We start from the raw sequence: 25,395 nt of genomic DNA on the forward strand, positions 1-25,395 counted from the left end.
AATGCGATCCAGATCTTTCTTTCTTTCTTTCTTTCTGTCCTTTTCTTTTCTCCTCTCCCTTAATTTCCTTATAGAGTACAAATTTTGAAATGACAGCTCAAATATACTTTAAGCTTACTACCCTAAACACAAAGGATACGCAGAGATTTTAATTTGAGAAAAGGAACAGGAAAGACCTGAGTTCAGATCACAGATACTCTATGAACTCACTAATTCAGCCCCGCACAGAGCCAGACGATACGCATTCACTCTGTGCTTGCAAGTGCGCATGTGCGTGCATGCGCGCGTGCGTGTGTATGCGTGCGTGTGCGTGTCTGGGTGTGTGTTGCGGGGAAGGAGAAGGCAACCCTGAAAGCCCTTCCTTACATGAAGGTTGAAACTTTCCTTCCCTACCACTCTTCCTTAACGACACGGAGTCAAGAAAACGGTGGCACTTCTTCCCTGGTTTTACTTTTCTTTTTTTCCCCCCTCACTGGTTTTACTTTCTAACTTTACCCACTTTTAACTTTACCCACTTCTCATTGCTTTGCTTTCCTTCTGGATTTTTACATTTATTTACCTTCTTTCTCTTCTCCTTCCCTCACACTCTCTGTCTCTCCTCTTTGTGCTCTACCTGGACACCCATCCTTTCCATAGTTATGGATTGATAAAATAAGTGAGCGCTAAACAGGTTTTCCAAACTAATTCACATACTAGATTTCAAATTAGCCACATTTTGTATGCAGTTAGGGGGAAAAAAAACTCTGAAAGGACCTTTAAAAAATACTTATTCTTCCTCCATGTTAGAGATGATACCGTGACACAAGTAGTTTGTAATCTACCCAAAAGTATGGATAGATCCTCTACTCATTCTTTCAATACATATGTATCAAGCAACTATAAGCACGCAGTATGTCACTCAGTACTAGAAACATACTGATAAAGAAACACAGACTCTGTCTCTGATCTTTCGAAACTTACACAGTCCATAGTGGGGGAGGAAGGAAGAGTGACTATTACTACAGTCATTGACCACACCAATAGATTTCACAGTGCAACCAAAACAACTGCTACAAAGGGCACAATTAAAGTCTCTGAATGGGAGATTTGACCTAGTGACATCAGGTATGAGAGCTGAGACATAAAAAAAAAAAAAAAAAAAGAGTAGACATTAACAAGGCAAGAAGAAAAAGGAGAGTGTCCCAGGTTGGGGGGAAAGCCAGTGCTAAGGCTCTGTGGCAAGGATATGTGAGTGACCAAAAGAAAAAGAAAGTTGATTTCAGTTAGCAATAACAGAGGAGGGATAATGGGGTAACGTGGGGCCAAGGGGGTGAGTAGTAGTCAAAGCATGTGGTGCCTCACAGTTCTGATTAAGGTCTCTGCCTGATCCTCAATTATCTGCAGATAAGTAGCAAGTTTTATTGCAGGAAGGTGTCCAATTAGATTTTCCCTTTGAATAGGTCACAGTGCTGTAGTGTGCACATGGAATGATTGCTCACATACTGATTAGAAAACATGAGTTCAGGCAAGAGACAATGGCATCCTGGACGAGGGTGAGGCAGCAGAGATGGAGATAAACTGGCAGATTTGAGACGTTACAGGGGTAAAATCCATAAGATCAAGTGATGGATTGATTAGGGGGGTAAAGAAGATGGAAGTGTAAAGGATGACTTTTAGGTTTCTGAGCTGCAGAACTGGGTGGATGCTCGTGCCATTGGCTAAGATAGGAAACACTGAAAGATGACCGGGTCTGAGAGAAGATCATGAGTTCAGTCTCACACATGCTGATTTTGAGGTGTCTCTGAAACATCCAAGAGAGGATGTCAAGTCAGTACAAGAACCAGATCTGGACTCAGACTTCTATTTCTTTCCAGTAAACCCCTACAGTTATTAGACTCCATCCACTCGCAGAATAACAGTACATATCATTTGGTTTTAGTCTGTTTACAGGCTATTATGCTCAGGATAAATGATGGGTAATATGAGTCAATTGATGCTAAACTTTGGGACTCATATAAAGCAGAGTCCCCCCCACCCCGCACTATCCAATTACCCTCGAAAATATGAATGAGAAATGTAAGGTTTAACCAGGCTTTATTTTTGGACATGATTGAGAGAATTTGCTGCAGAATTTGGAATTAACCACTGGTAACTGCTAAAAAAAATTAAATGACCTAAGTTGTCTTCCACTAATTAAATTATTTATTCAATTACTCCTGTAAATGACTTCTTTAACAGTCAATTGCACATGTAGGCATCTCTGTTTTCTGTGTGCATAGCTCATCTGTGAAAATAACTGGTATTCAAATATTAAAATAACATTCACAGATTTAAGGAACTCTTGTTATATTCAGTAGAAGATCTCACACACATCTAATTCTAAACTGCCACATACCACTACAAAGTCACTTAATTCTTTTGACCCTACTTTCCCTATACATCAAAATAAGGATTTTTTTTTCCACCTACCTGGTGTAAACATAACCATTAAAGACACAGAGATCGTGTCATGAGGGCCGTGTGCTCCTGAGATGCACTTAACACTTACCGTCAGTGCCTGGTGCTAATCACCAGACATCTCTTATCACCTCTGTCGACCTCCTGCTATCTAGTATTTATTTGAAAAATATGAACACACGTCCTCCTTAAAATTTAAATTCTCCTCACTTTGTTAAGGAGAGACCAGTAGATTTGGTCACAGAAACAATTTTCAGGAGGATCGGATAAAATACACAGAATAACATATACATAACTCTACACTTCCATACTGCTCTAAACAGCAACTGAGACTCTCTCCACATACTAAAAGTATTTTGCCACCGGTAGGAGGAGATGACCCTGAAGATTAGCATATGCTCCCGTCACTGTCCGTACACCCAGCCCCACTTTGAAGAACGCTCTTGGAAAAGAAACTTTGTCTCTCTAAATTACAAACGTGTTCATGTAAATGATCAGTTTACAACAAATTGAAAAATCTGGAGTCAAACATCAGAAAACAGAATTTATGATGACCGAAAAAATATAAAAGAAAAGCACAAATTACATACGAATATGATAGATCGGTACCCCAAGCATATGACTAAAGGTAAAATCTTAAAGAGCTCTTATGCTGCTGTATTACCTTTCTTTCTTGTTTTCTGAGACATTGGGCTTCAAATCTCCAAATTGTAAAATGTAAGCAATATTGCAGTCATCAACCCAACCAACAATAATATTACACTTATTTTCATTTTCCCTTCTCCATGGATTTTCAGGCAAAAACTGTAAGCTTTCTCATGGATCTGCAGTGAACAAGAATGAAAAGGCAATCCCCTTTTTTAGGGAACTTCCCTTGCAAGCTTAATGTCTCAGGATGTTTATAAAGAAAGCGTCTAGCTCTCAGAATTTCTTTTTTTGCTTTTAAAACAGACTTTTAAAGTAATTGTCTTAATTAGTTTAGAGTTCTGACCCACTTGGATTAAGTTTTTTGAGGTTAGTGTGGGCACTCGTCAATCAGTGCTGCTTTATACCCTGCGAACACTTGCCCTGAGCAATGAATTAACCAGGGCTACTAAACATTCTGGGGATCAGGGACAATCTCAAACATTGAACTTGATGTTGTATCCCAATATTCTAGAAAAGACATAAAATCAACTTGAAAAAGATAAAATTTATCTAATGAACATTCAAATAGTAATCATGTAAGTGGCACCTTTCACCTCTTGCCTCTCTAATAATTTCTTCCCTGCATTAAACTGAGAAAAAGAACTTTTATGGAAATTTAGTTCGATAATATGTCCGGATCTACAAAAACCAAGCCTAAAGTTATTTTATGCTCTTAACAAATGGTTTAACACATCTTTCCTCTGAATTTATTTGGTGCGTGACATTCATCAGACGAACATATTGAAAGAACTCACTAATTAAACATATCTGATCTTAACGGCTTTGAAGAAACTTTGAAAACAGCCAAATGTAGAATCCATAATAATTTTTATTTATATTTACTTATTTGCATGTGGTTTGGCTTAAAATTCCACTACTATTTCGTATCCGCATCCCTAATACCTAAAGAAAGCTTTTCACAGGTCTTGAAACTTCAAGTCCTTGTGAACTTTTATAAAAGCTTCTAATTATATGTTGTTTATTGATTATATTTTTTGCTAAAAGATGGAAGAGACAAAATAAAAATGTAAGGAAGAGAAGAAAAAAAAATTAGATGAAAGGTTTGTTTCTTTAAGCCTCCCTCTGGCCCTTTGTATCACAGATATTTTGATTTGAAGTCTTTCTTCTCAGAATAAATTCCCAAAACCAGCAGCTTAAAAGTAGATATTATTTTTGAGCTTTTCTTCAATCTTGCATCAGCAAAGTAAGCATGAAAACCATCTGAAATGCTTAGGCTCTTTACATGCAAAGAGAATGCTGGTGATTCACCAAGTCTGCCTTTTGCTGAGTGGTCAGTACAGTCCCAGTGACGACGGGCTTGCATGAAACTATCAGGCTACTCAACAGGACATATAAAATAATGAAAATGCTGGTGATGGACTGGTATTAAGGAGGAAATCCATGGCTTTGGAACCAAGTCCTTTTCCATGCAAAATTCTCTTGACCACTTGGAATTTGAACTCATGACCTTGGCCTCAAGAACAGTATTTTTTTTAACCAAGTGAGCATCTCAGATTATTTAAATATTCATTCAGTAGCAAAAAAGAATGTGTGTGTGCATGTAAGTGAGTGTGTGGGTGCATAGGTGGCAATACACAAGTCCTTAAATTTTTATACTCAAAAGGATTGTTTGGCCACATTCTTGTACTTTGAAGATTTTCATTGCAGACATTATTATAACAACAACAATAACAAAAGAGAGGAGCAGAATTGCTGTTGTGATATAATTACTCTTTCATTCATGCTGTCTCATGTACCATGGATTTGCTTTAAATCTGCTGGACTTGTGGAGCCTAATGTCTAAATGAGATACATAGAAAAACAAAGTCACCTAGTCACATGTTACCCAGTCCATCCCTGCCTTCAAACATCTGGAACAAGATAAAAAAGATTTTTGTTTGTTTGTTTTTTATTCTTCAAGGTAAAATTCATTTGGAAACCGAAGTCCAAAAGAGAGCTATCTTCCTTTAGTACATAGCAATAGTATTTGTACAGCAATATTATTAATAGATGTGAGGTTAAAAGGATAGGAGTGTGAACTGCAAGTTCATTAAGCATAAAAATTGCAAGACAAGGTCTGAAATAATATCCAGTTCTGTATATAATTAAAACACCACCAAGATGCCTTAGACAAAATCTAGAAGAGCATCTTGCCTCATCTGAACTAACAATATGGTTTCTGAGAAGTCACCATGGATTTAAAAAATGCATCAGGACAGCAGTAAACAACATCAATGTCTATGGCCAATATCTTATACAGGGCACATGAAATGGTGACAGTGTTTAGAGGTTTACCAACCTCATTACTGGGCTCTATCATGTTTCATTTGTCAACTGAGAGTAGCTAAGCTCCTATATATTTTTCTTATTTGCATGCATATTCTTAAGTATGGAATTTATAGTATATGCACAGTCTATATTGCATATAACTATCTGTATTATCATGTTGTTCAATCATCCCACTCATGAAGTGAATTTATTCATTATATGAATTATTTTCTTTATTTTATTTTTATTTATTTTTTTAATTTCATGAATTATTTTAGATTTTTATTAGCATTTTCCAGAAGAATATCTGTATTTTACAGAATATTAGACTCAAATCAGAGAGTATTAGATTTTTGCCTATGTCCAGGATATTACTTTACCAAGGTAATACAGTAAGAACACCACACTGGGCTTCATATCAAGAGACCTATGCTCTAGGAATTGCTTGGTCATTTACTACTTGCATAATCATTGCATTTATGTGAAGCCCAATGAATGATGACTCTATACGCTGCGTGGATTCTGAGCCAATTTAAAAAAAAAAGAGCTATGGACTTCAGGAAAAGGAAGGGCAAAATATTACTTTCATTACTGACAGAATTGGTATCAGAGAATATGACATATATCTGCAGACAAATAGGCTTCATAACCCTAAGCCTCTGAATAAAATAGTCTATCCACCCACTGATGCTGCACAACTGTAAGCCTCTCCAAGCAAACACTGATCCTATAAAGCAGAGCATGGGGAAAGAAAGCAAAAGGCATGCTTTCTGAAGACAGAAAGATTCCAAAAGAAAAGAAGAGGCTTCCCACTTCCCCACACATCACTAGGCAATTGTGCTAACCTTCTACTGGCTTTGGTCACCAGATGTGGTGAAAGTAATGTTACGTGAGTTCCGAACTTATACTGCATCTCGTATTGCATTTTAACTCTTGCCCTCTTCGAAGAATGTTGCCACCAAGTAAAGAAACCTAGGCTAGTGTTGGAGGAGAAGCCATTGTGTGGGCTGCTGCCCCTCTCCAAGATTGTCCAACCAGTGCCCTGGGCCAGGAGCATTCCCCTATATTGAAGGCTGGTGCCCAGCAGTCTTTTGGCCACAGATTCTTCGTCCTTATCAGGAGAAACTTTTTCATGTTCTGGGTATACAATGAACTTCCTTGCATTCCTTAAGCATGTGCGAAACATGACACCTGTCCAGCTCCACTGGTATATCTGTCCCTCACCCTGACTCCATGGGGAGGGGACGAGGTCTTCACCTGCAGCACAAGAGGCATGGTGCCACCCACAGCTCTTTGTGGGCTACCGACAAGGGACCCTCTGGCCACGGGGCGCGGGTACACACTACAGATGCCGTTTTGCTGTGCCTCTTCTTTCTGCGAGTAAGGCTTGTTCCAACCAGTGCCTGTTGTTGAGTCCTTTTGAGTGACTCCAAAATCATAGAAGGCGCAGAAGGCCGAGGCCGGTGGGCCCTTCCTTCTGGTGATTGGTATTGTCATGTTCTTTGCCGTCCTACATGCAGTGGGAATCTTCAGCCGGGATTGGTAGCTGGATCTTCCAAGAAGAGAGAGAGAAGTCCAGCAGCCAGTCAGTACCACCCACCAAATGTGGGAATGAGGCCATGTTAGAGTATTCAGTCCCAGCCTACTCACCATGTAACCACAGCAACGTGAGGGACTCCAGCAAGATCAATAGAACTATTTATCTGAACCCAGGACAATAGGCTGGCCTTAAATATTTTAAGCATATGAAATAGTTGCTGTCTTAAGTCATTAAGCTGTGGAATGATATGCCCAGTAAGTACCTGATGTATAACTCACAAAGAAATGTGCACTGGAAAGGGGTGTTTCCAAAAAAATAATACCTAAAATATGTGGCATCGATTTCCGGGATTAGATAGAGGGCAGAAGCCAAACACCCAAGAGGAAACTCTTCCTGGAGGCTAGAAAAATAGTTTTAAAAAACCTACTCTTAGGAGACTGGAAAAATAGGCCACTTCCATTATATGGGAACAGAAAAGCTGGCAAATATATTGGCTGTAATAACTTGAAAGATAGAAAGCATACTTGTAGGGGGTGAAATGGTGCCCCCTCCAAAAGCTACCTTTGTGTCCTAAACCTCAAAACCCATGAATGTGACTTTATTTGGAAAGGGAAAGGGGTCTTTTGCAGATGTGATTAAGTTAATGATCTCAAGATACATAGTGGGCGGGGGTTGGGGAGGAGGGATAATTTCAAAAGTAAGTGTCTTTATTAGAGAAAACGAAAAGGCAAGTGAAGACAGAGACAAAGTTTGGAGTTATGGAGCCACAAGTCATAGAATGACTGGAGCCATGAAAGGCTGGAAGAGGCAGGGAAGGATCCTTCCCCTAGACACTTTGGAGGGAGCATTGACTCTGGCTTCAAGCCTCCAGAACTGTGCAAGAGTACTTTTCTCTCCAGAACTGTGAAAGAATAATTTTTTGTTGTTCTAAACCACCAAGAAAACTAGGGTAGCACCTAACTCCCCTCAAGTGAACAGCAGAGCAAAGCCAGAAGTAATGTACCAAAAGGAGGCGACTCTGAGTGGAAGAAAGCCCCAGGAAAGGGAAACAAGGTTTCTTCCTAAGAGCAGAACGAAGTCATAGAACACTTTGGACATTAGCCTCCACATCCTTAAAATTACCGATTAGAATTCTGCTCCTCTAGCTCAGTTTTCAAATTTGGAGGTTCTAGAGATTAAATTGGTTACCTAGGTTGAGTCTGTAAATCCTTTTATATGAGTGTACAAAACAGTTATTTCAAATACATATATTTAGAAGTTTAGTAACTCTCTACTTTACTATCTCTATTCCTTCTAGCCAGCCCTTTACATTTGGATAGGAACATCAAAATGCAATGGGATGTGAGCAGGTCTTTAATTAGTGTAGTTCCTGCTCCAGTTCAACTATCACATTTCAGAATATCCTTTTGTGTATTCCACAATAATAGTAGATGGCAATGGCTCCTCTATGACTGTAAGTTTATTACCAAATAGCATAACAACATATCTCAGGCTTATTTTGGCTTTGGCTTATCTGCCTAAAATATAAGGGCAGACAATGATATTTGAAGTAGATATAGCTTTGACTTTAACACTTTTAGTAAATGTTTACCATGTGTACAAGTTTTCTTTATTTTTTTAATGTTTATTTACTTTTGAGAGAGAGAGAGAGAGAGAGAGCAAGAACAAGCAGGGGAGGAACTCAGAGAGAGGAAGACACAGAATCTGAAGCAGGCTCCAGGCTCTGAGCTGTCAGCACAGAGCCTGATGCGGGGCTGGAGCTCATCAACCGGGAGATCATGACCTGAGCCGAAGTCGGATGCTTAGCCAACTGAGCCACCCAGGCACCCCACCGTGTGTACAAATTTTAAGGGTTAATGGCCTAACAACAGCCTTCTGAGGTGGGTTGGTTCTATTATCACATACATTTTACAAAGAGGTTAAATAAATTCCTGTGGTCCCACAAAGAAGTGTCAGAGCTGGAGTTCAAGACTAAAATGTCAGGTTCCAGAGCAACATTTTTAACTGCTACAGCATAGTGCTTCTCTATATGCAAATATACAGAGTTTATAAACATTTAAACATATAAAAACATATTAAAAGTTGAAGGATATTGTTGAAAAAGATGAAAACTTTCCTGTTTCCCTTTTTCACTGTTCTGTTTTTCAAACCCCTTTTTATTATCCTAGACATTTTGGAGGAAGAGGAAGACCATTCATGAGAATAAATAAATATATAGCTATATATTTGAGGCTTTAGATATATTCATCCATTAAAAATTGACATTTCCCAGGGCACCTGGATGGCTCAGTTAGTTGAGCATCTGACTCTTGATTTCAGCTTAGGTGGTGATCTCGAGACCCACGTCAAGCCCCACATCGGGCTTGGGATTCTCTCTCTCTCTCTCCTTCTCTCTCTCTCTGCCCCTCCCCCATTCACAAGCACGCTCACACTTTTTCTCAATAAATAAATAAACTTAAAAACAAAAAGAAAGTTCACATTTCTTTTGAATTGTCTAATAGCCCAAGAGTACTTGTGATTCTTGTGTGATTGGGAGGTCTAAGCAAATAACTCAGAAAAAATTACTTCAATTTTTAAATAATTATAATTAAGTTACATTTAACTTGGCAAAGTTATATATAACATGTAAACACATTTGCAGCATCACCATTGAGCTCCTGCATGGAAAGGATACTCTGTATACTAACCTGAATTTAATTTAATAATCAACTCAAGAGTCTATATCAGGGACACTGTGCCGGGCAATGAGAACACAAACACACATCTTCTGTCTTCAATTTGTTCAGTCTTTGTTGTCATATATAATATATATATGTCATATATATATATATGTATGTATATATGTATATGTCATATATAATATATATATTATATAGTCTTTGTAAACCTACAGAGAAATATCTAACTCTATGACATCAGTTACTTATGCATTGATGTTTTAAAATTAAGTCATATTTTCCTATTAACTCAAATTCTAATTTCAAAAATTCTTGTTTCTAATTCATTGGTATTTGCAAAAGCTTGATAGACACCCTTACAGCCACCCGTCTCTTTAATGAGTTATTAATGGCCTCTAAAATATTTAAAATCACTAGAGAACTAGCTGTTCAAAGGGGAACCGCTTTACAACACCCATAATCACCCGCTTTATAGACTAACAGCACAGAGCAGCCGGGAGCACATGAGGAATTAGGAAATCTATGTCATTTAGCTTTGCCGAACACCTATTTCTCCACCTATAAGGTGAGAGGGTTTGGCAGTCAGATCTTTCACTTTCATTAGAAATTCTGTCTTAGGGGTGCCTGGGTGGCTCAGTTGGTTAAGCTTCCAACTTCAGCTCAGGTCATGATCTCGCAATTTATGGGTTCGAGCCCCACATAGGGCTCTGTGCTGACAGCTCAGAGCCTGGAGCTGCTTTGGATTCTGTGTCTCCCTCTCTCTCTCTGTCCCTCCCCTGCTCACACTCTGTCTCTCTCTGTCTCTCCCTCTCTCAAAAATAAACACTAAAATTTTTTTCTTTTAAAATTCTGCCTTAGCTTTTGATTTTCTACATATTGTATTATCTTAAAACAAGACACATCTGTATTCATTGCTATTTTCTGATTTTCCATAACTTACTTTCAGATCTTCATCGTGATAACATTTTTATTTCTCTTGTTTCCATTTCCCCCCTCCCACCTCACTTTAATGCTCCCTATGATACTATCTTAGATGGTATCATATCTAAGTGTCTTTGATACTAGCTTAGAATGAGCTAAGTATACTTAGTTGAGCCACTCATACAAAATATTATAGGAACTACTCATCTGTAGAATCCAGAGCTAGAATTTAAGTGAAATATGTACCTTAGATCTTAATATGTAAATCAGGAAGGTGAAAAAGAATAACAAACAAATAAGTATGGAAACTATAAACCATCTTTTGCACATTATCTAAAAACAAAATTAAGACAATGGATAATAGCATTCCATGCACTCTAAGACCTAAATTTAAAGAAATATTTCAGTAGGAAACGGAACGGAACAACAGCCCGCTCTTGCCAGAAACATGCATTAGTTTCCAAAGTTCCCTCTGCTCCAACCCTTACCACTTAGCAATCCACTCTTAACACAAAGACCACCTAAGTGAGGTCAGATCACTTCCCCAGAATACGGCACTCCATTTCTATCAGAATAAAAGTCAAAGTGGTGGCAAAGTCCTATGAGCTCCACAAGACAAGCTCCCAAACTCTGACCTCTCTACTCATTCTGCCCTCACACACTCCATGATCCCGGCATCAGCTTCCTTTCTGCTCCTCGAAAAAATCTGGGCACATGCCCTCCTCAGGATATTTGCACTCACTGTTCTTTCTGTCTGGAATCTTCTTCCTACAGATATTCACTTGGCTCATTCTTACCACCTTCAAGTCCTTCCCAGAGTCAAATCACATCATTTCAAGGAGACTCACTCTGATAACCATTTGAAATCTCATCCTCACTCTTCCTTGGCATTCACCGTCTCCCTAATGCTGCTCTAGTCGTCCTGTGTCCCCAACCCTTCTTGTCATGTAACTTATCATACAATTTATGTATCTGTCATTTCATTATGTTTATTTTCTGTTCCCACCTCCAGCCCCCACTAGAATGTAGGTGCCACAAGATCAGAGATTTTTGTTTTGTTCCTTGTTGGGTCCTCCCAGGTGCCTAAAACAGCACGAAGCACATAATATGCGCTCGATAAGTCACAGTTTAATGCATGAAGTCCACTCCTGAGTCTCCTCACCGGCTGCTACCTCCCATATCACTGCCCTGCCTTGCTTTTCAAACTGCACCCACCACAACTTCACAGCCCCCTGGAACCAGAGGACTGTGGCCTGTCTTGACAGGATGCTGATTACTCACACAGGCTCCTTTCAGTCCCCCGTGTCTTTATTCCATCACCTTCCCTCGAGGCTAGGTAAAGTATCACAATTTACCAAATGTGGAGGCTAACTGAAGAGAATCACCGTAGAATAAAGGTGCGGTGGCTCAACAGTGTATTTCACAGGACTCTCTTTAGCGTCCAAAGGAAAAGCACCACACATTTTCAATCATTCCAAAGAGGCCTCTCAGTAGATATGCCCTACTGCCTGCCCTTGCACCTCTACCCTCAGAACGACCATCTGGGGAGAGAAAGTCACTTCGGATGACCGTAGCCTAACTCTTCACTAACATCCTTGTAGGCAATTCCCATCCCTCCTCCCAGGATTTTATCTTCCCTTAGCAAACCTCTTCCCCCCATTACTAGACAATCTATGTGACAAAATAATCCCTGTAAGTACATCATCCAAAGTCTAAATTGAACTAACACTGACTAGGGCAGGATTTATCAGGAACATCTGGGATAAGCTTAGAAACTGCAACAGTTTGCTTCAATACCTCCTCGAGGAACTGGGTGAAACACACAATGAGGGTTCTCCTTGCTCATCCAGCAGGTGACACTGAATCAAGGATGTGCAGGGGAGTGCACAACCATGCACAAACATACACACATACCCACATCACCCAAAAGAAGCATTCATGCTCAGAAACAGTGATCTACATTAAGGAGGAACACGTCCCTAAATGCAAAATACTCTATGCATGTTCTCCCAGCAAAGACGATACGGCTACTACCCCCATTTGCTTGCCTCCATTTCTGGGCTGTGTTTGCCACATATGTGAATAAGCAAACGGGGACCCAACAGTTACACTGATGGCTATTGAAAGACCCAACCAAAACCAAAAATCTCTGTAAGCACAAGGGAGACAATGTAAGCTATTATAATCCTCTGATTAAAAAAGAAAAAAAAAAGGGTCTATGGACTCAGAATTCAATAAAGAAGAATTATACTTACAAACTAAATACAAGATGTTGCCCATCAGCTTTGGGAAGTTTGACAAATCTAACTTTAATAATTTGAGAGAAACTTAGTAGAGGAGGGAAATAGGCAAGAAATCAGGGAACCCTGAGTAAGAGAAAAGAGAGCAGACCACCAATTATAAAAGTGCCCGGCTGGCCGAAAGTAAGAGAGAACATAACCTTTGAAGGATCTGACAAAGAAGTGAGTTTCACTTTAAAAAAATCAAGCAACATGAATGATTTCAAAACCAAGCTACATTATAGAACAGTCTGAGGTTGTCACTGCTAATATTGATGGCCATACTCCAATGTGAAGAACTGAAACCAGACATCGTAGATAAGCCAATCTTCCATGATCATAATGCACATGTTTAAATAATTAGGAAATAAAATAAAATGGTACCCAAGCATGGAGAAAGATCCGTCACTAATTCAGACAACCGACTACATTAGCTGCAAAGACTTATAGAGAAAAACTACAAAGCAGAGAAGTAATTGATTCCTACTAGTAATACTTATAAAATTGCAAACGGCAAACACATACACACACGTGTGCATGCACTTGGGGACGCACCCACACGCACACACAAATAATCTGAAAACAAATTTAAGTTCAGTGGTCGGCCTGTTATAGTCAAATAAAACAAAATAACTAGACTCCCAAGGTGCACAGGTTGGGGTCAGCTCCCTCACCGGATTGTGTTGCAGTTAAAGAATCCAGTCCAGTCAATTCTGTAAAGGTAGGTTGCTGCTCTTCACACATCCTTAAGATTCTAGGCTCATGAATTATGTTTTGTAAATCAGTTAACTTACTAGCCAGAGATTAAGGTAAATTCTGCTAAGGACTAAAAGTTGACTTAGAGCATTAAGAAGGATTAATGTTTAGCTGTGGAGAAGCTAAAGCACTAGGATAGCATGTTTACGCAGTGCTGTAGATCACAATTAATCCAAAATTAGTATAAAAGATCAACAGCAACCCCTTTTGCATGCCAGCTTGGCTTAGCCCTAAAACTCACGACTTACTGTGGGGGCACTCAGTGAACAAAATTCCGTTCTGCCTGCCCTACGAGGGCTAATGCTTTCAGGGCAAAACATGCATTTGAATGTTTAGCTTATGTGCCCTTTGCTTTGAGAAAATAAGTGCAGAAGTCAGCCCTCTGGATGCCTACCTTTTATCAATGTGGCAAATCCATTAAAGTCGCTGGGCTGCTATCATCGAACAACATTAAATTTAATTTTCTACCTGATATAAAACTAATACTATTTTTTAAATAAAGCACTATTATTCTACTTTGCATGAGCAAAGTACATCATAAAAGATACGATCTTTTCCACATACAGGATGCCTGTTAAATTGTTGTAAATCCATATAAACAGTTATAAATTCAACAGTTATATTTCTGTATATGAAATATGACTATTAAAAAGACTCTACAGAGGTCCTACGTAACTCAGTCAGTTAAGCGTCTGACTCTTGACTTGGACTTAGGTCATGATCTCACGGATTGTGGATTCGAGCCCAGCATCAGGCCCTGCATTGACAGTGTGGAGCCTGCTTGGGATTCTCTCTTTTTCCCTCTCTCTCTGCCCTCCATCCCCCCGCTCTCTCTCTCTCTCTCGCTCTCGCTCTCGCTCTCACTCTAGCTCTCTATCTCTCTCAAAATATATAAATAAACTTAGGGGTGCCTGGGAGCTCAGTCAGTTAAGTGTCTGACTTTGGCTCAGGTCATGATGTCACAGTTCATGGGTTCAGGCCCCAGGTTAGGCTCTGTGCTGACAGCTCAGAGCCCGGAGCCTGCTTCAGATTCCCTCTCTCTCTGCCCTTCCCCCGCTTGCACTCTCTCTCTCTCTCTCTCTCTCTCTCTCTCTCTCAAAAGTAAAATAAAACATTGAAAAAAATAAATAAAAAATAAACTTAAAAAAAAGATTCTACAATTTATTTAAATTTGTCAACTAACAAGTTTATGTATAGTTTTGCTTCATGTATTTACTAAAAATAATTTTAAGAATGAATTCCTTTCCTGTGCAAATATGTATTTTCATTAAAAGTCTAAAGAGTACTTTCTTTCAAAAGTGTATCACAATAGAATTTAAAAATACTTGTCTAATTGCAAATGTATATTTTTGTCATCTCCCCAAGCATTCTTTCATTTTGTTTTCATAATTATTTTGATAGTTTCATATGATGAAAGTTTGAATTACTCTAAATTTGATGAAATTATAAGTTGTTTTTTACAGACAAGCAAAAGAGAAAATTATTAGCATATGAGAGAAATAGAATTAATCAAAAACACAGTTTATAAATTGCTCGTATCTTACCAGTTTTCTAAAAAAATAAATAAGACATTATGTACCAAATTTGTATTATTCATATTAGGCACATAAGCTTTAGTTTTGTTATGAAATTTCTCATAAAAATTCTTGAACTGAGAAAGTGTCTCTTTTCTGGATGTCCATTTGTGAGCCATGACTCAGGATGGATTATCCTAGAAGTACGTTATTACAAATGGTAGTTCATTTCACCATCAATTATTGGGCACATACTACAAATAGGTGTTTTAATCTTATCCAAACCTCACAGCATATCTGTGGGGTAGGTTAGACTTAGACCTTGCTTTATATGTTAAGGAAGACCCTGAAGTTCAGAGAAGCTAAAAAACAAATTAAAACAAATTAAAAGAAAAAAAACTGCACTGCCTAAGGACTTTCAACTTCTAAATGGCACAGTTCCAAATATTAAGCAAGTCTTTGAATTCTAAATTCAGTTATTTTCTATTAATATGTCATTTGAAAATCGAGGTTATACTGTCAAAGTTTTAAAATATATTCAGCATCCTAAATATAGAATATTTTTGAGGCACCTGGGTGGCTCAGTCAGTTAAGCATCCAACTTTGGCTCAAGGTTCAGGAGTTCGAGCCTCACTTCACGCTCTGTGCTGACAGCTTGGAGACTGGAGACTGCTTTGGATTTTTCTGTCTTTCTCTTTCTTTGCCCCACCCCTGCTCTCTCCTTCTCTCTCTCTCTCTCTCTCAAAAATAAATAAACATTTTTTAAATCTAAATATATAATATTTTCAATAAAAATGATAATAAAGCAATATCACTTGCTAGTTAAATAATGAAATTGGAATCACCAAAACTGTGCTATAAATTTAAATTTTTATCTTGAATTTAGGAGTTGAAAAAAGAGATTATAGAGATTTTTTTAAAATTTTTTTTAAGTTTGTTTATTTGAGAGAGACAGAGACAGCATGTGAGTAGAGGAGAGGTAGAGAGAGAGGGAGAAAGAGAGAATCCCAAGCAGGCTACAAGCTGCCAGCACAGAGACCAATGTGGGCTGGGACTCAGGAAACTGAGATCATGATCTGAGCCTAAGCCAAGAGTCAAATGCTTAACCAACTGACCCACCCAGGTGCCCTGAAATTATAGAGATTTTTTATTTTTAATAATTTTTTCTGTTCAGAATTTTAGGTAACCTCCAAATGTTACAGAAGTTGAAAGAATTACTTTTTACTTATTATGCTTAAATTTAATTCCAAATTTATGGCTTTTCACATTATATATTAAAATACAAAATAAGATAAAGTATTTTGGGACAGCAATGTTTGGAGCTAATAATTTGGGGGAAAATGTCAGATGTTTGTTGCTTAATACAACAAAGCAAAAGAAATTCTAGGTGATTGGAAATTTAAGTATCCTTTTTTAAAGTACATAATAAAACTAGTATAATATAATCAGGTATGTCAATGAACTAAAGTTTTTTCAATGTTACAGAAAAATATAAGAACACAAAGAAAAAGATGATCAGGTCTGAATATTTAAAACTTGAAAGCATTCTGTGTACTTCTCATTTCCTCATTTAAAATAATAAAAGATGTGCATTCAGGGGCCAAGTTTCAATAGCATGTATACTTGTTAAAGTTTCATCAAGGTCATTCCTAAGTGCAGCTGGCATTTGTTTCTTTGGATGCTCCTTACTACTGATTTGACATCCCTGCCTTGACTCCTGCTGAGGTGCCAGTCATCTCAGGGGCCACTGCTTTTGTAACTGTCAACAGTGAGAAAACAAATAAACAAATAAATAAATAACATCTTGGCATTATTATGAAAATGTTATTGACCTTACTGACCTAATGAAAGGGTTTCGAGGCCAAAACCAAAACAAAAAGGAGTTGTTTCAAGGAAAAGTACAGTATTGGGTGAGCTGAACTGGTCACACTATTCAGGGACAACGGACAAGTCATGGTTATGCAGATTTGGAGTTTGACAGTTATTTTATCTTGGGGAGAAATAAATGAACACACTGACAAGAGAGATTAGAAGTGAGAGAAGGTCTCCTCCCAGTCTTGAGGAAGTAGTCACGTTGTGTCCTCCTTATGTAAGGATGGGTCATATGGCAAGAGAGTGAGACAGACTCTGGCCACTGAGAGTGGTCCCTGGCCAACAGCTAGCAAACAAGAAAACAATGGGGACTTCAGTTGACAACCATAAGAAGTTGAATTCTGCCAATAACGGAGGAGCTTGGAAGCGAATCTTGATCTCTAGATGAGAATACAGATTTAGTTAACACCTTGATTTAACCCAGGGAGATCCTGAATCAAGATTCCTGATTCTAAGTGTTGATTTAAGATGATAAATGCTGGGGCACCTGGGTGGCTCAGTAGGTCCAGGTCATGATCTCATGGTATGTGAGTTCATGCCCCATGTCAAGCTCTATGCTGATAGCACCACTCTGGGATTCTCTCTCTCTCCTTTCTCTCTGCCCCCCCACCCCCATCTCTCAAAATAAATAAACTTTAAAACAATTTTAAAAATTAAAAATTTAAATTTAAAAAAAGTGCTGAATCTGTGGTAATTTGTTGCACAACACTAGATCATTCATACAAGGGACTAAAGAGAGTCCCCATGGTTCTAACTGATTTGTTATAAAAATAGGCATGGAACATAGTAAGCACTCAATAAATAGTTCTTGAGAAAGACAGAAAAGCAGAAAACAATATTTTTATTGCCAGATATGACATACATATACTAGAAATACTAAATTAACTCTAACTCACAAGAGTTCTAACAATTTTCTATTTAATTAATTGCATAATTCATACATTTACTGCACAGCACATTCATGTATTGTTCCTAATATTGCATGGGGATTGAAAGGTTAATCATTATTCTATATCTATATCTATATCTATATCTATATCTATACTTATATCTATATAAACAAGCTGGTTTCACAGAGATACTCAATTCAGCAATGCTAGAAACACAAATATAACTTTGTTATTTTATTAAAACATATCACAATGATGCAAAAATATATTTTTGTAAGTAGAAGCCCTTATACTAAATACACACACACACACACACACACACACACACACATTACATAAACAGATGACAAGTTTAAGCCAAAAGTCATGATATGGCAGAAAACATTACAATGACCATTTTACTATTACAGAAAATTAAATAACAACTCCAGCATACCCATCACTCTCCAAATCATGTGGAAAAACTAAAAAAAAGAGGAGGAGAAGAAAGAAAAGCTGCCCAACCCCTTTCAAGCTCATTCATGGCCAGTGAAAACACAGCAGGAAAGCACCTCACAGGCCAATTGTTAAGCATCACCATGTAGCTGCTTGTAAGCCTAGGACTTTTGCCTCTCTGCATAAGTTATAAAGTGTCACATTTTGAAGGCAGTTGATTTCCAAATGCAACAGCTTAGACTTTGTTTCTTTAAGTTTTATTTATTCATTTTGAGAGAGAAAGAGAGATCGCGTGTGCAAGCACACAAGTGGGGGAGGGGCAGAGAGAAGGAGAGACAGAATTCCAAGCAGGCTCTGCACCATCAGCACAGAGCCCCATGGGGGACTCAAACTCACGAACCGTGAGATCATGACTTGAGCCAAGATCAACAGTCCAACACTTAACCGACTGTGCCACCCAGGCACCCCAACAGCTTAGACTTTTGAGCTAATTCTATTTTTAGGGAAGACTTGAAGGTGGAGGTATATTTCTCTTCTTATTCTAGATCAATTATAATATACTATTTCCTCAGTTTCTTAGATTTCATGTGGGAATCAAATAATAAAGTGAAAATCAGATTGATTCAGCAAAACATATTTTAAATTGTGAAAATACTATAATTATTGTAAAATATTTATAATTATAGCTAGTTTCCAGAAAGAATTTTTATCAATTTGAACTAAAGTATATGTGCCTCATGATAGATCAAATAACATACTTGTCCATTTCCCCCAAAAAACCATTCAAGATCTGGGGCCCTGGGTGGCTGATTCGGTTAAGCGACCAAGTTGAGCTCAGGTCATGATCACACAGCTCATGAATTTGAGCCCCGTGTCAGGCTCTGTTCTGACATCTCAGAGCCTGGAGCCTACTTTGGGTTCTGTATCTCCCTCTCTCTCTTCCTCTCCACCCCCCAAAAAATAAATAAACACTAAAAAAATTTTTTTAATCAAGATCTTAGACATGGGTTCAGTCAGTTAAGCACCTGACTCTTCATTTTAGTTCAAGTCATGATCTCATGGTTCATGAAATCAAGCCCCACATGGGCTCCACACTGACAGTGTAGAGCCTGCTTGGGATTCTCTCTCTCCCTCTCTCTGCCCCTTACGTGCACGCATGATTTCTCTCTCCCCTTGTCTCTCAAAACCAATTAAAAAAACTTAAAAAAAATTTTTTTAAAGGCCTTAGACATGGCGTGGCAAGAGTTTCTTAACTGGCTACCTTCGGTTACAAGTAAAATTAGACAAACCATTGCCACAGTTACTTTTATAAAGTGTTTTATGTGAATCACAATATAAGGATACTTATAGGACACAGTATTTTTGTTTGTGTTATGTGAAAGAATAAATAAATGCTCAATTCGGGCTTATGGTTATTTTTGAACTATAATTTCTATAGAATTTCTATTCTTATATCATGGTAATAAGTGTCAAGAAATGTCTAATGTTAACTCATTAATCCTCATAGAAAAGCTACGAAGGACTGTCACTGTCATCCCATTTTACAAGTAAGATAACTGAGGCACAAAAAAGGTGGATAAAAGACCCAAATCAAACTAATAGCAAGTGATAATGCTGGGATTCAAAGCCAAATGGTCTGACTCTGGAATCTGTGCTCTTAACACTAAGCAAAACTACCTCTTTATGGTTAAAGTTTACTTGAATTTTAAAGTTATTTTACCCATTTACTATATGGTTCTGATTTGGTAAAATCAGTTTTTAAAATAATTATTAATAATTCTTAAATAATTAATACATTTTCATATTTTCATATGTCATCTTAATAATATAATTTCACCTACTAATAGCCAATGAATTCTTAGTTTGGTTTCGTTTTCACGATGAAAAAGAAGTTAAGTTTGCAAGGCACCTGGGTGGCTCTGTGGGTTGAGTGACCAACTCTTGATTTCAGCTCAGGCCATGATCCCATGGTCGTGGGATCAAGCCCCACATCAGGCTCTGTGCTGTGTATGTGCTGCCTGAGATTCTTTCTGTCTCTGCCTCTTTCCCCCCACTCAAGCTCTTGTCCTCTCTAAAAAAAAACAAAAAAGAAAGAAAAAGTTAAGTTTGCAGTTTGCATGTTATCATTATCACTGTTGTTAAGTCAATCCATACATTAATAAAAATAGAGACTTTAGAAATCTCTAAGACTGAGAAAATCTACAAAAATCAGGTTAACAATCTGGCATAATTTAGTAAAAAAAAGTTCTTTTCCTTTTCTTTTTAATTTTGTCTTTCTTTTTTCTTCTGTTTCCATTTATTTTCTTACAATTATTTTTTCTTTTTTTCTTTCTTCTTTTTTCTTTCTTTTTAGCTAGCAAGTTCTGCTCCAGAGTCCATGCTGTCTCCTTAGGCATTTCTCCTTAGGAAACCGCTCATCCTCCTCATTCGTTCTTTCTCTTTAATTTCTCCATCTTCAATAGAAATTTCCCAACAGTATTGACATAGCCTCGGATCTCCTGGTCTCTCATATTGCAATTCCTAGGGCTACTGCCTAACCTTTCTCTTTCTTTTCTTTCAAACTTCTTGAAGCACTTTCCAAGTCCCTGTTTCCCCTCCTTACCTCTCACTCAATCCTCAACATTCTGCTTCTCTCCCCACTCTTGGCCTCCCGAGGTCACCTGTGACCTCTATACTAACGGCAATGGATCAGTGCTGTTTTTAGTTATCTTTGATTTCTCTGTAGTATTTGCAACTGCTGAACACATTCCTGAGTCTTGAAATGTTCTCCTCCTTTGGATTCCATGACGCCACACACTCTTGGCCATTCTGTCTCACTGTACTTTGGGGATTACTTCATCCTTCTCTGCTAATTGATGAAGTATTCATCTCCCTTAAACTTTCATATTTGGACATCTTGCTTCGCATTCTGTACATTCTTCCCAATGATGAGCTGATTCCCGAAGCTTTAGCTCTTGAATTCCATCCCCACATTACCCACTAGACACTGCACGTGATGTCTCACAGCCATGCCAAACTCAAAATTGAACCCATCTTCTCTTCAAATCCCAAACTTTCCTTCTTCTCTCTCCCTTCTTTCTCTTCCTCTCCTGTTATGGGTTATCCAGCCCTTGTGATCTGAAGCTTGCAAAACACCATATGACTTATATGCCAACAAACAGACAAACAAAAAATATGTTTCTACCACCTTCATCTTTAGACCTAAGTTGAAATTCCCTTTCTGTTACTACATTGAATCCAATATCACTCACTTACACTTTCAGAAACAAACTTGTTTGTTGAAGGCTACTAGGTAGTAAAGACTTGAATGATTACTTTATAAACTCAAAATCAAGTGGGATTAATAAAACAGCAATTATTTGGATGAGTTTATTTATTCTAGTAATATGAATTAGTAAGTGTGCTTATCTCTATTTTAAAGTTGATTAATCTGAATCCCAGAAAAGTTCAGTGATTTACCTGAAAACAGCCAGAAATTTGCAGACCTAATTGAGGAAATATTGTCCTTTTGAACTACCCTCCTCTCAGTTCGTGGTCTCATATTTGTAAGAAAACAAATTAGTTTTAAATTGTACTTCTGGTACCCATGATAGAAAACCAGATGTTAGACTTTTCCTATTAGTATGTTAGCATTAATATATAACCAAGATCTCTTAGATTCCATGTTAAGCAGAGATTGAAGACTTTAAGAGCTGAGGTCTGGGACAGGGGAATTTTAATGGAAAAGGCAAAGGAAGCACTGATCAGACCAAAGAGGACCAGACTGTAAGTCTCAGGAAAGTAGTCCCAAGGCAGATTGAGGACACTGGAAATCTGAGAGAGAGAAGATGAGATTAAACAAACAAACAAACAAACAAAAAGTGTGTGAGGGGTTTAAGGAGTAGGTTGTAGCTCAAGAAAAACTGAGACCATTTCACCATTCCAAGGATTAACCCCCAATACCATCACTTAAGGTGGCATCATAGCCTGACATCCATCATAAGAGCAGTTTCATGACCTCTGTCACAAGGAATTAATTCAAGTAATCTTCAGAATTCTCTGTGACCCGAAAAATCCCAAAATTCCATGGAATCAAATCTCTGAGTAGTATATATCTAATTCATTTCCAATTCTATTCTAATTCCTTTAACTGATTTTCCCAAAGCAAAGTTTTATATATCAGGTGGCCTAGGGATGATGTGTGTGCTAATGGGGAAAAAAAATCTATGATTTGTAAATATTAGAATCATCCTAAAGCATCCTTTTGCTCATGAAGTTCCTGTTTTTGGATTGGAAACATACCTAATACTCTCTAAATCAGATAGTATGTCCTGCTCATGAAACTTAAAATTACCTATTGCCTACCACCCTATGGCTTCTTGTTCAAAATTGACCTTGATTCCATACACAATTTTTCCTCTTGGCCACATCCCAACTAAACAAAACTATTTACTATCCGCTACCCATTTTCTTCCAATGCAATGTATCTTCATAAACTTCCCCTCAGTAATATCCCCACATGAATATACACTAATGTTTAAATTCAGGTCTTTTCAAAATAATTGTCCATGACTCCTATAATCCCAATTATTCTGAAAGTCCTCACACTGTCTCATAATTTATTCTTCCAAGATTCTAAGCACCGAGGCAAACGCCTTTATTATAGTTGTATTTTTTTTTCCTGAAAATTGTGATTAAAAAACTTGAGCTCAAAGGAGAGCTGGCTTGGGCTCAGGTGGCTTGGGCGCCCACCACTCTTCAACATTATGAGCTTAGCTCCTTCACCACTCTGGGTCTGAATGTCTGTCTGTGTAAAACAGGGAAAATAAATATTACTATAAACCTCACATGACTGTTAACGAGGATTAAATAAGACAATGTCTATAAAACACTTAGAACTTGACAGCACATATTACACCCTGACTAGAGCAATATTCAGTACCAGTAATGGCAGTCATAGTCATTGTCTTAGAAAGAGAGGACTTTGGGGCACCTGGGTGGCTCAGTCAGTTAAGCCTGCAGCTCTTTATTTTAGCTCAGGTCATGACCTCATGGTTCATGAATTCGAGCCCCATATCAGGTTCTGCACTGGCAGCATGGACCTTGCTTGGGATTCTCTGTCTCATCTCTCTCTCTCTCTGTCTGCCCCTCCCCTGCTCTCTCTCATACTTGCTCTTTCTCTCAAATAAATAAACTGAAAAAAAAAAGACAGAAACTTTAAAAACGAAAGAGAGGACTTTGAAATGAAGTGACCCCTGCCTCCCAGGCTCTGCCACTAATTAACTTCATGACCTTTCATGGGTTACTTACTGTATCTGAATCAGGTTTCATGATCCTAAAATTTAGATAATAGTAATATAATAAGGTTATCTGAAAGATTAAATAAGATAATGTGCGTATAAGGCTTAACACAGTACCTGACATATTACAAATATCCTGCAAATAATAATCATTATTATTATAGATTATTCCCAAGTAAAGATTAAGAGAACTCACTTGAATGAAAAATAGTTCAACAAATATTTACCATACTGTGGATACTGTGCTCTCCAAGAATGGGGTCTAATTCCAGCCCCTGTGATGTGTTCTACTCACCCTTGGACTCTTCGTACTTGCTATTTCATATTCCTATGTGCTGTCCTTCCTCCACATTCATCCCCCAGCAAACTAGTCCATTCACCCAGTTAACTCCTATTTATGTTTCAAGTATTAGCCTGAAAGTCACTTCTTCAAGGGACTTTGTAGCTTGGAAGGAGCGCTTGAGCTCCAGAAAAGAACACAGCCTGGCTGAGTCCTTGACCTCCACCTTGACCATACAGCAGTGTAGGTTAGGTATCCCTGTTAAATGCCCCCTCCCAAACACCCTGCACTTCCATTTACCATTAATTCCCTCTGTCATTCTTTTTCCATCTGTGCCCACTCTGCTAAGCTAACAATTCAAGGGAGGTAGGGCCTGAACTGTCAACTGATATCACTCCAGAACCCCAGGTACAAGGACAATGTACATAGTATGACTTTATACTTATAAAGTGAACCAATAAGTGAAAGGTAAGCTCTAAGATAAATACTAGGTGAAGAGGGGTGCCTGAGTGGCTCAGTCAGCTGGACTGAGTGTCTGATTCTTGATTTCAGCTCAGGTCATGATCTCACGGTTCTGGACATGGATAGCCTGAAGTCTGGCTTTATGCTGACAACACGGAACCTGCTTGGGATTCTCTCTTCCTCTCTCTCTGCCTCTCCCCTGTTCATGCTCTCTCTCTCTCTCTCTATCTCTATCTCTCACTCTGTTTCAAAACAAGTAAATAAACTTTAAAAATATTATTTGAAGACATGCCAACAAAGTATTAAGGAGGTTGGAAGGAGGAGAAAATTCTCTCCATGTGGGACTGTCTTATAAGGAAATTCACAAGGGAAAAGGCATGTAAGAAGGTCTTGAAGGTTAAATGGGACTTTGGTATGTGGATATTGAAGGAAATGATCTAGGCAGAGGGAATAGCATTCTTGGAATCTCAGAGAGAGTGTTCCCCATCTATAATCTAAGCAAGTTGAAAAATAAACAAAAAATAAGCAAAAATATGGGCTTTATTGTTGATAAATGCAATGTTGAAGGATGCAGTTTAATTCAAGAGCCAAATGTCCCTGCTAATGGGCTAAAGGAATCCCAGAGTTAAGCACCCTGACCCAGCCAGGACAGCAACAGTACACCAATGCCCTAGTGCAGCAAGGTCCCAAATTCGGCAGCTAGGTCCCAAGTCAAGAATGGCAGTTTGCCAAGCACACCTCATCATTCTTCTCAAATTTATCCATCAGAAAATTGACTCTTTCTCCCCAGAGAAAGAAAAGTACAAGCCATAAAAAGACGATAGTGTGCTGAGGGAAAATCTCTCCTGGGGCACCTGGGCGGCTCAGCTGGTTGTGCCTCCCAACTTGGGCTCAGGTCATGATCTCGCAGTTCACGAGTTCAAGCTCCGCATCAGGCTCTGTGCTGACAGCTCAGAGCCTGGAGCCTGCTTTGGATTCTGCGTCTCCCTCACTCTCTGCCCCTCCCCTGCTTGTAGTCTTTCTCTCTCTCTCATAAATAAAAACATTAAAAAAAAATCTCTCCTTGTGGAAACCAAGAGTGAATAAAGTCGTTTTCCT

The sequence above is a fragment of the Prionailurus bengalensis genome, chromosome B1 (genome assembly GCF_016509475.1).
Source record: "Prionailurus bengalensis isolate Pbe53 chromosome B1, Fcat_Pben_1.1_paternal_pri, whole genome shotgun sequence".
Classification (NCBI taxonomy): Eukaryota; Metazoa; Chordata; class Mammalia; order Carnivora; family Felidae; genus Prionailurus; species Prionailurus bengalensis.